We start from the raw sequence: 9,285 nt of genomic DNA on the forward strand, positions 1-9,285 counted from the left end.
GTATCAACTTACCTCTCTAATCACACTTTGATAACCTCAGGAGTAGAGGGACCAAAAACTACATCTCTATCCAAATAACATTTGAAAATGTCATTTTTCACATCACCAAGGAAGTTCTGAGAACACAGCGAGACAAACATGCTCAAAACAGTACTAGTGGCCATAGCTCTGGAAGAAATATCAACAGAGTCATGCACATACTTTAAACAATGAGTTGTGACCTATAGAATGGAATAAACTAAACCATTTAAAGCAGATTTTTCTGACAAGAAGAACCGTTAGGGAAATCATTCCTCATACTTTCACAATTACTTAGAAATAACTTTAATGCATGAGCCTGCCAATTAAAAATTCTGAAAATCACAGTTGCCGAAACATAACACTTTTTCCTATACTTATCAATTACTTTTCCATCCTTATCAGGTGTAGGATTGGAATTAACTAAATATTTATCAGCTGTAGGATTAACTGAAGCTACAGCAGCTTGGTCAGGTTTGGGATGAGTACACAGATATTTAAAAGATTGATGAAATTTATACAATCTGCCATTTTAGGTACAGCAGGATAACTATTAGGAAAATTACAGGCAGTGACACACATATCCTCCAATGCTGAAAGTGCTGGAGGAATGGGTGAAAGCTCTGGAAATTCCATTTGTAACAGCCCATAGCATTTTTGAGGGAATGAGAAACCTTGGTGTTCTCCCAGTGAAAACACTGGCACATTGTGGAAATAGTCCCAGAGAAAGAGAAATCCTCACAGGGAAAATCAGATATACTGCTCTCCTCTGAATCTGAAATCTGAGGAGAAAACCCTGCATCTATCCCTTCATCTTCCTGTCCAGATTCAGAATCTTGAATATCTTCAGAAAAAGGTATCCCTTTTTTCTTTTACCAAAAATCACTTTATAAGAAGGATAAATAGTCTTTATTTGACTCTGAGCCAAACCTGTAAAATACTATCAAGAGAAAATTGTGGAAGAGTAGATACACGCTTAGTTTTCTGTTGCTTTTTGACAAGAAAAATGGAGACAACAGCACTGTTAATAGCAAAAGCACCTTCCCCAGGAATAGACAAAACATTCTGACTTAACATGGAAGACTCCTCTTTTCTCTCTACCAGAAATTACAACAGTTCTCCCTTGTCCACTTAGGGGATCCCAACTGCTGCAGAGGACATGGCTACACCCTGGCCCACAATGTCTGTAGGTGTTACACCAGGGGGGTCCAGGATAAAAGATGAACATTCTGAGGAAACCGCTTTGGTACACCAGAGAAACCCACCTACAACTAAAGCAAACTGTTAGCCTGCTGGGGTGGTAAAAGTTATTTGTTTAACTTTTTACTTGTGTGGCTGGAAGAAGGAGCAACCATGGGATTGTTAGTTTGTTTCTTGGTCAAGTCAAAATGATGCCTCTTTCCCTGGAAAAATAAGCAGAAGTCAGTACAAATTTAAACTGCCATCAGGGTTGCCAAATACTTAAAAAAATAGCCCCAAAACAGCCCAATATATGTCATATCCCCAAGAGTAAGTAAGTAAGAACAGAATGCCATAAATCAGCTATAGTTAAAGTCATAATAAATGTTATTGTAACAAGAGAATGCACATGCTGACAATGTGATAAAACTAATTGTAAAATATATCATGAATTACTAACAATTAATCTTAATTACCTGATACTTATCTGTAACTGCAAAATATTCATCAGTAGAACATCATCATCATGATCACCAGTCGAATAAATGATCAGATTGAATGCACTCAGCATTGCTGTTGCTGGGATAAATCCATTGCAACAGTTCCCCTTGCACTTCACGTAGCTTCAAATGCATAACAAAGCTTCAAGCATGCCTTGCTGCATTCTGTTTCCCAGTTTCATATTAATCAGATTCATTTCAGAGAAAGTTCTTTCTACAGCTGCATTACTAAAAGGCATCGTCAACACACTCAAGGAAAAATGTCCCAGCTGTAGAAAGTCAAAATCCTCTGAAGCATTCAATGATTTGCTACAGTTATCCAAAACTGCTCAACATCATTATCGCTGAAGTTTGGCTATGAAATTGTGCTGATTCCCATCCACTGCTGCTCCAGATCTCCCAAATTCCCTTTGCAAAAAGGTAAAAATGAGAACTTTGATGGGTTTGATTTCTGTGCTCCAAGGACAACAGAAGGCAAGAGATCAGTGAACGATAATCTCGGACGCAGTTCCCTTAGGAGTTCAAACAAAAAATCATGACAGCTCTGTTTTATTTGCTCTGCCGAAGAGTGCGCAATGCTAGACTCATGCAACAGTAAGCAGAATTCAATGCCATAGTTAGTAGGTGCTAGGGGTAGATGGTTAGACTTGTTTTCCAGATCAAAAGACAATGTTGCTCTCCACGATGTAAATGTGGTTGGTCTTAAAATTTGTTGAATCATATTTTGATATAAATTTAACAGTGCAGTCAGCAACTTTACAGGACTCGCTTTGTCTAACTGGAATAATATGTTCACTCTGTTCAGGTCCTGTAATATGGGCGACAATAACAGCTTCTAGATTCTCTAGTGAACTGAACATCTGATACAGTAGATTAGCCATGTAGTCATGCAGCTGGTCTTTGGCTATCTGAAAATGAAGCTTCAGTTCATCATATTGATCAAGGACCTGCTGAATGCAGGAGGCGATAGACAGTGAATGAGTGTGTGACAACCTCAAAATCTTAAGTGGTTCTTCGCCAACATTAATGCATTCAAATTGCTTATATTTCAGCTGCCGAATGGTACTGTGGGCAAACCAGTTATAGTTCTTGAATATCATGAATTCAGGGATTTTTTTTTGGTATCACATGATCATGAGATGAACTTAGTTTTATTGAATGACATATACACTGTGCGTACAATATCTGGGCAAACTTCGAGAAACAGTGTTATGACTGAATTATTTCTTCCACACATAGTATTACAGCCATCAGTTGCTCAGCTCAAGCATTTATTAACTGGTAGTTTGACTCAAGAAACTTGATAATTGTACTGAATATTCCTTCTACTGTTCCAAATTCAAGAGATATTATTCCAAGAAATGTTGTGATAATAGAGCCTAGTAAAGACTATAGTATTGCACTATCACATAGACCTGTTTTTCCAGGCCAATATCAGTGTTTTTATCGATTATTAAGAAGTAGGCCATCTCCTTACTGTCTAACTGGACTAAGTCCAAGATTAAGTCTTCATGCATTGCTGGGCTGAGAACATTCTTGAGTGAGGAACATTTTGTTTGGTGGAAGGATATGTCTTTATTGAAAATGTCTTTAACAATCTCTTCTATGTGATCTACTGTTGCAATTCTGGAGTGGCACGCAACATATGCTGCTAACTTTAACTCGGCTACCTTGACAGTGCTGTCTACAGGTTACACATGACAGCCAATATCATGTAAAGTCCATGCATGTGAAAATAGTGTGGCATTCCATTTATGTTTTCTCATTCCAGCATGATTCACTAAACTGGCATGATGGGCATGAATGTGACATCCACAATACAGACAGAAAACAATAGTATTACCAAGCACATTGCAAATCCAATCCTTTAATGTGGCATCTTTTTCCCAGATTTTGCTGTATTGCTTCTTATGCTGTGACCCCTTACCCACAACTATGGCTGAAAGCGGAGCACTTTGCTCTTGAAAAGGCAGGCCCATTGCAGACCTTTGGCTTTCAATACTTTTTCCAATGGTTTTAAATATACAGATGACAGTTAGTTTTTCAGTTTCTAATAAAACACTGTGGAAGTTATCAAAGCATAAAGGTGTAGCTTCTTGATGTCAGATTCAGAATGGTTTGCACTTGGACTTAAATCAAAGTTTACAGCCTAAAACAAAACACAAATGCAATTTATTACATTGCTTACCCAGACAGCCATGAAATTACTTTTTTAATCACGTGCAGTCTTTTGTTACAATGGGCTTTATTATGATTTTAATTATAGCTGTTTTATGGCCTTTTGTTCTTATTTACTCTTGGGGATATAAAGAAATACTGTGTTCCACACAATATAGATTGCCCTGCACCATAAATAAATTACCGACTATAAAAGTAGCAGAAAGTTTATATCAAGTTTCTTATAGAAATGGCTCTTCGCAGTCTGTAGGATACCTAGTATAGTAACAGGGCTATGAGTTGGTCAATATAGGATATGCTGTTTAGACATTTTATCCTTTCAGTAAGGTACCTCTGTTGGCATTCCAGCTGTTCCATGTATCTGGACAGATACATGCCAAAGTTGGCATTATATTCAATGACTGGCCTAATGAGGGCAGTGTAAAGGGGGGCAATGGTATCCCTATATATATATATAATATATATATATATATATATAGACAGTCCCTATGTTTATAAGCTTTATAGTATAGGAGTTTTTACAATAGACACATGTTGGTCAAAAGTGAGGTCACTGTCCATATAAGTTTCTTAGGGATCCACACTGAAAGGGCCTGTTACACTTAAGTTTTTTAATACATGTCCATAGTAAATAATACTGAAAAAGATTAATTCATGAAAAGAATGTTTTGAAGTCATTATGTGAGTCATCTTGTGAGCTTCTTTGTTGAAATTATTAGTAACTTGCTCACAGTTGTTCCACATTATGAAAGGCAACCTTCCACTGAATGCACTACCAAAAGGAGTAAGTGTACCATTTTAATTTTTTTCAAATACCACTTCACCTATGGAGTTATGTTGTACAAAGGAAGCATAAGTTTAAGACATTTCAGGCCAGACGTGTGAGGCTCACAGTAAAATTCTGAGCCAGAAGTTGAGTAGTTAAAAGCACTACTGATCCACACCTCTCAACCTCTTAGAACAAAAAATTTGGATAAAACCTCAAACAATGGGGAGACAAATGTGCAAAAATAAGGACAATTTCTACATATTGCTCTTACAAACTTAGAAAGGTAGCAGAACAAGTTTTGCATTAGCATGAATTTTCTGAATTACATGAAGACTGAAACTCAAATATCTGCCATTATCTTCTGACTTCAATCTTCAATGATTTTCCAAAAAAACACAGTTTTATGAGAAACAGATGAAAAATATGAAGCAAAAATCTGGACATTCTGTAAAAATCTGTAGAGTTGAGAGGTAAACTACCATAGTGGGCTCAGTCCATCTGCCTACACAGCCTTATGTAAACTTTAAGGCAGCTGAGCGCACACCGTATGCAGTTTCTTTCAAGGCTGGGCCTATGCTGGGCATGGCCTGGCCTGCAGGGCAGATAAAGACAACAACTTAACTACCAACTGCACTCTGTACCTGCTCAGCAAGTACTTTAAAGCGAAACATGAACATTTACTTTACTACTACTTTACTTTCTAAATTTGTGAAGTTCAAATGCAAATGTTAGCTTATCTCAATAAATTAAGTCACCACCACCACCATGCCAGGGAATCATCAATGGGAATGACTCATCATCAGTACTTCAGGCTAGAGTTCAACAGAGTACTTCTACTTAGTTAAACTAAAGGGTAAACGCAAATTAAGTTTGAAGAAAAATCTCTTATCGCACTATCACCAGACCAGACTCACTCACTCACCACCACCATGCCAGGCAGTCATTCATTTTCTTTTTATCTTCAAAGACATTAATTAAATGATCAGAGAGTTGAAGTAAAAAGTTCAACAACTTTACAGGAAGTTGGTCCTGGACAGGAGTTAAAGAAGTTCATCATACAACGACACCCCATTAATATTCCAAAACATGCACACTGATTGGTCAGCGTGCACATTGTAAATCAGAGTTATAGTAATGAAAAAAGGTCCAGTCGACGGTCTTTTTCCATTAGTATAACTCTTTTTTTTTTTTTTTTTTACAGCAACGGAGAATGCAGGATCTCCGTTGCTTTTTACAACCTGTTTCGCTATGTTTCGCTATGTTAAACAAGTTTAACGCAGTGAGACAGCTTTAAAAAAAGTAACGGAGAGCTTCCTATCTCCGTTGCTTATTTCAAAACTGTCTCGCTATGTTAAATGGGTTTAACATAGCGAGACAGCTTTAAAAAAAAAGCAAGAGAGATTCTTTGTTGCTTTTTTTAAAGCTGACTCACTATGTTAAACTCCTTTAACCTAGCGAGACAGTTTGTAAAAAGCAACGGAGATCTTGCTTTCTCCATTGCTTTTGCCCACAGCTCTGATATACTGTGTAAGCATACGCATGCACAGTACATCAGAACTGCAGCAGAATACCAGACAGCTGCAGAAGGGCAGCAAGGAGGCATTATACAATGTCATTATTTAAGAAAAGTAATTTTTTTTCTTAAATAATGTCATTGTATAATAGCAATAACCCACTTCTGGGTGTGGGTAATGCTGGATTTACCCACGGTTGTCTTTGTTTGGCCACTCGGGCTTCGCCCTCGTGATCAAACCACACCCACCGTGGGTAAATCCAGCATTACCCACACCCAGGCGTGGGTTATTGCTATATTAACTTACAATGAGTTTTGTTCAGCCTACTCCTGTTGCATCTGTCAGATTCTTCTGCAAAAACATCTAGTCTGCGGTTCTGCGCACCTGCCTGTGCTGCTGTGCTGCACAAAAAAATGAAGAAATGCAACTTAAACTTACAGGAGGTGGGCCCCGGCAGGAGATGAAAGTTCAGTCAGTGCTCCACCATGCTTGCTCCATCTTGCACACTTACTCTTCGATCGTCTGTCATCTCTCTGTATGCAGGCAGTGTGCAGCATAATGGCACATGACGACTTACTCAGCCAAACAGAAAGCCACCATGGCACCATTTGACTTTTGCCTTTCTGCCTGGCTCTGCCTCCAGTAAGATTTAGCATATTAGCCCCAAAAAACTGCACACCCCCAACAGTTTCCATCCCAAAAACCTGCAACTCGCAGCTGCTCCAAATTTCCACAGGCAACTGCCAAAACCAGCTCAGCTGGGTGGGAAAACCATGGACCTGGCAAACCTGACTGCAGTTATTGTATTCTGGCACCCACACAGACAGTTAGAAGTGGGCTTGGTCTGTGTGATTTACATGCCGAATTTGGACCTAGAATACAATAACTCCTTTAAACTTATTAAAAGTCACTTTTTCTGACAAAAAGACAGAAAAATCACTTCAATATAATTGACCAGCCACAAAAAGTAAAATAAACACAGTTTCTCCACAAAAAAAAAAAAAAAAGATTTTCCACTACTTTTAAACTGAAAGGAAAAGGTGTGCACTGGTTTAAAAGTACAGTTAAGTCTGTTGAAACACACATTTCCTAATAAATAAATAAATAAATACATAGTAATAATAAACTTAAAATTTGAAAGTTTTTATTTTTTTCCCCAAAGGCAACTTAACTGCCCAACAAAAAAGCAGAACCAGCTGACTGTCGCATCATCCTTAAGCAGCTCAGCTGGAGCTGCCTAATTGTTTGAGCTAGTGGTTTGAAACTCTGGCAGGATATATATAACCCATACAGCTAAAGCTACTGCAACAGCGATTAATATGATGAGCATCAATAGTTTTTGGATCAACATGAACATCAACAGGTTTTTTGCATCAACGTGCATTTTTTTAAACAATAAGAAGTACAAAACTCTAATGTTTGACATTATTGACTGAGTTTAACCCCCCCGCAATTTACCTTAAAAATCAAACAAGTTGTAAAGGACTAGCAAACTAAGTGCCCAAGTTAAGGACATTCTATGCAACTGGAAAAAATGCCTAACAGACCAAGTGCTTTCTAAATGTTTGTCTTTTCCCGGTTAAGTGTCGCCAAAGCGGAACATGAACATCGGTTCGCTAATGATTGGTAGTAGATTTATGACGCCCAACCTTCAACGAAGGTACACCCATTCCCGCATGTTTTTCGGGGAACACTCCACCGCGGAGAGAACATGCAGATTCCACACAGAAGGCACACCAGCCGAGAATCAAACGGGGGAACCTCTTGCTGTGAGCCAACAACGGTACTGCTGTACCAACGCAGCTTGATATCAAGTCCTTTCTAAATATGACAGCTAAATCATCTTGCTCACAACATTGCACAGATGCATTACTTCCAGCAAGCAACTTGTCAATCAAGGTTAATTTATCCACGGGGTAAAGGCTGGGTGCATGCCAATTACACTAGGAGTGCCCAAACCCGCAGGGAATTGAGGTAGTTAGTATTGACGTTTACTGCTTTGAGCGTGCATAAATACAAGATACATAATTTCTCACTAGTTAACAGAAAACTAAAACTTTTACGTAGAACAGGGCAACATCATCAGAGACAGTTAAGAGCTATGTCAAAATAAATAAAATAACACTGTTGCTTTATTATGTTTTATGACGTATAAAAGACAGCAATCACAGTTTCTCTAAAAGCACACGCCATCAGTAGTTACGTTTTTGAAAAGACTCTGGAATGCCGGTAAGGTGCTTGGTTGCTTAGTAACTAAAGACGCTCTCGACAACGTCGAACTTGTGGCAAGCTGGAAGACGCGACTATTGCTATATTACATGAGCCGAAATGGAAGTAGAAGTTGTGTTTTAAAAGCAGCGGTGTGTTGTGCAAACTGAATCAAAAGTACCGTGGACAGCACTTGGAAACAACTGTGAACAATAGGGTATGTGTGTCGCTTCAAATCCTTTACTTTTACAGTGCATTGGATAACCTATACTGTCTCCATAAAATGTGAACGTTATGGTAAAAAATCAATCGCTGTCAGTTCGTAGTCGGACTGTTGTGTGCACGTTTTGAAATATTCATTATGGTTCTGTTAACCAACTAAAAAAGTCATCTGTGAACTTGTGTAAAATGTGATTTTCTTTAACTGGTTAAGTAGAATGGCCTGTGGATCTTTTTAGCCACTACAGTATGAGCATCATGAGTCGGTGTGAAATTCTAGTGGGAGGGAACAACACTGCAAGTCCTTGAAACATTATGATCGTCTTTATTATTTAATGAAAGTAATATGAATTAAAAGACGATTTTCTTTATCACTTGTTAACCAGACAACTTGCCTACTAAAGTGACCCCATTTAATAGCCCCCATCTTGGTCACAAAGGCAAAGTTAAATACTGCGTGTGTGCGTGCACACAAACCTAAATAATATCCAAACCAAATGGAAAAAGGTCAAACGAACAAAATATTTGGCGTAAGACCTAGCCTAATGAGTCTTTACTGTATAATACTTTAAACATGGCACTGTAGTGTTCCTCTGCGTTCTTACTTGTTTACTGATGTACTGTGTATGCGTGTAGGACTTGGGTTGTCAAGCTTGTACAGTGCAAGAGAAGCAATGGGGAAGAGAGAATCTCCTTGCTG

The 9,285-nt window shown here is 38.3% G+C and overlaps 1 protein-coding gene across 1 annotated transcript in view; it reads left to right on the top strand.

Moving 5' to 3' along the window:
- The first annotated feature begins 7,800 nt into the window (after positions 1-7,800).
- The window catches only part of LOC122804016 (dynein axonemal heavy chain 7-like), a 268,157-nt gene continuing 266,672 nt past the window's right edge, over positions 7,801-9,285 (top strand). Inside the window, exon 1 of the mRNA XM_044073694.1 lies at positions 7,801-8,583. The gene's annotated coding sequence lies outside the window, so the exon portion shown is untranslated. The remainder of the gene's footprint in view (positions 8,584-9,285) is intronic.

Source organism: Protopterus annectens, chromosome 6.part0 (assembly GCF_019279795.1).
Source record: "Protopterus annectens isolate FY-2018-M chromosome 6.part0, PAN1.0, whole genome shotgun sequence".
Taxonomy (NCBI): Eukaryota; Metazoa; Chordata; order Ceratodontiformes; family Protopteridae; genus Protopterus; species Protopterus annectens.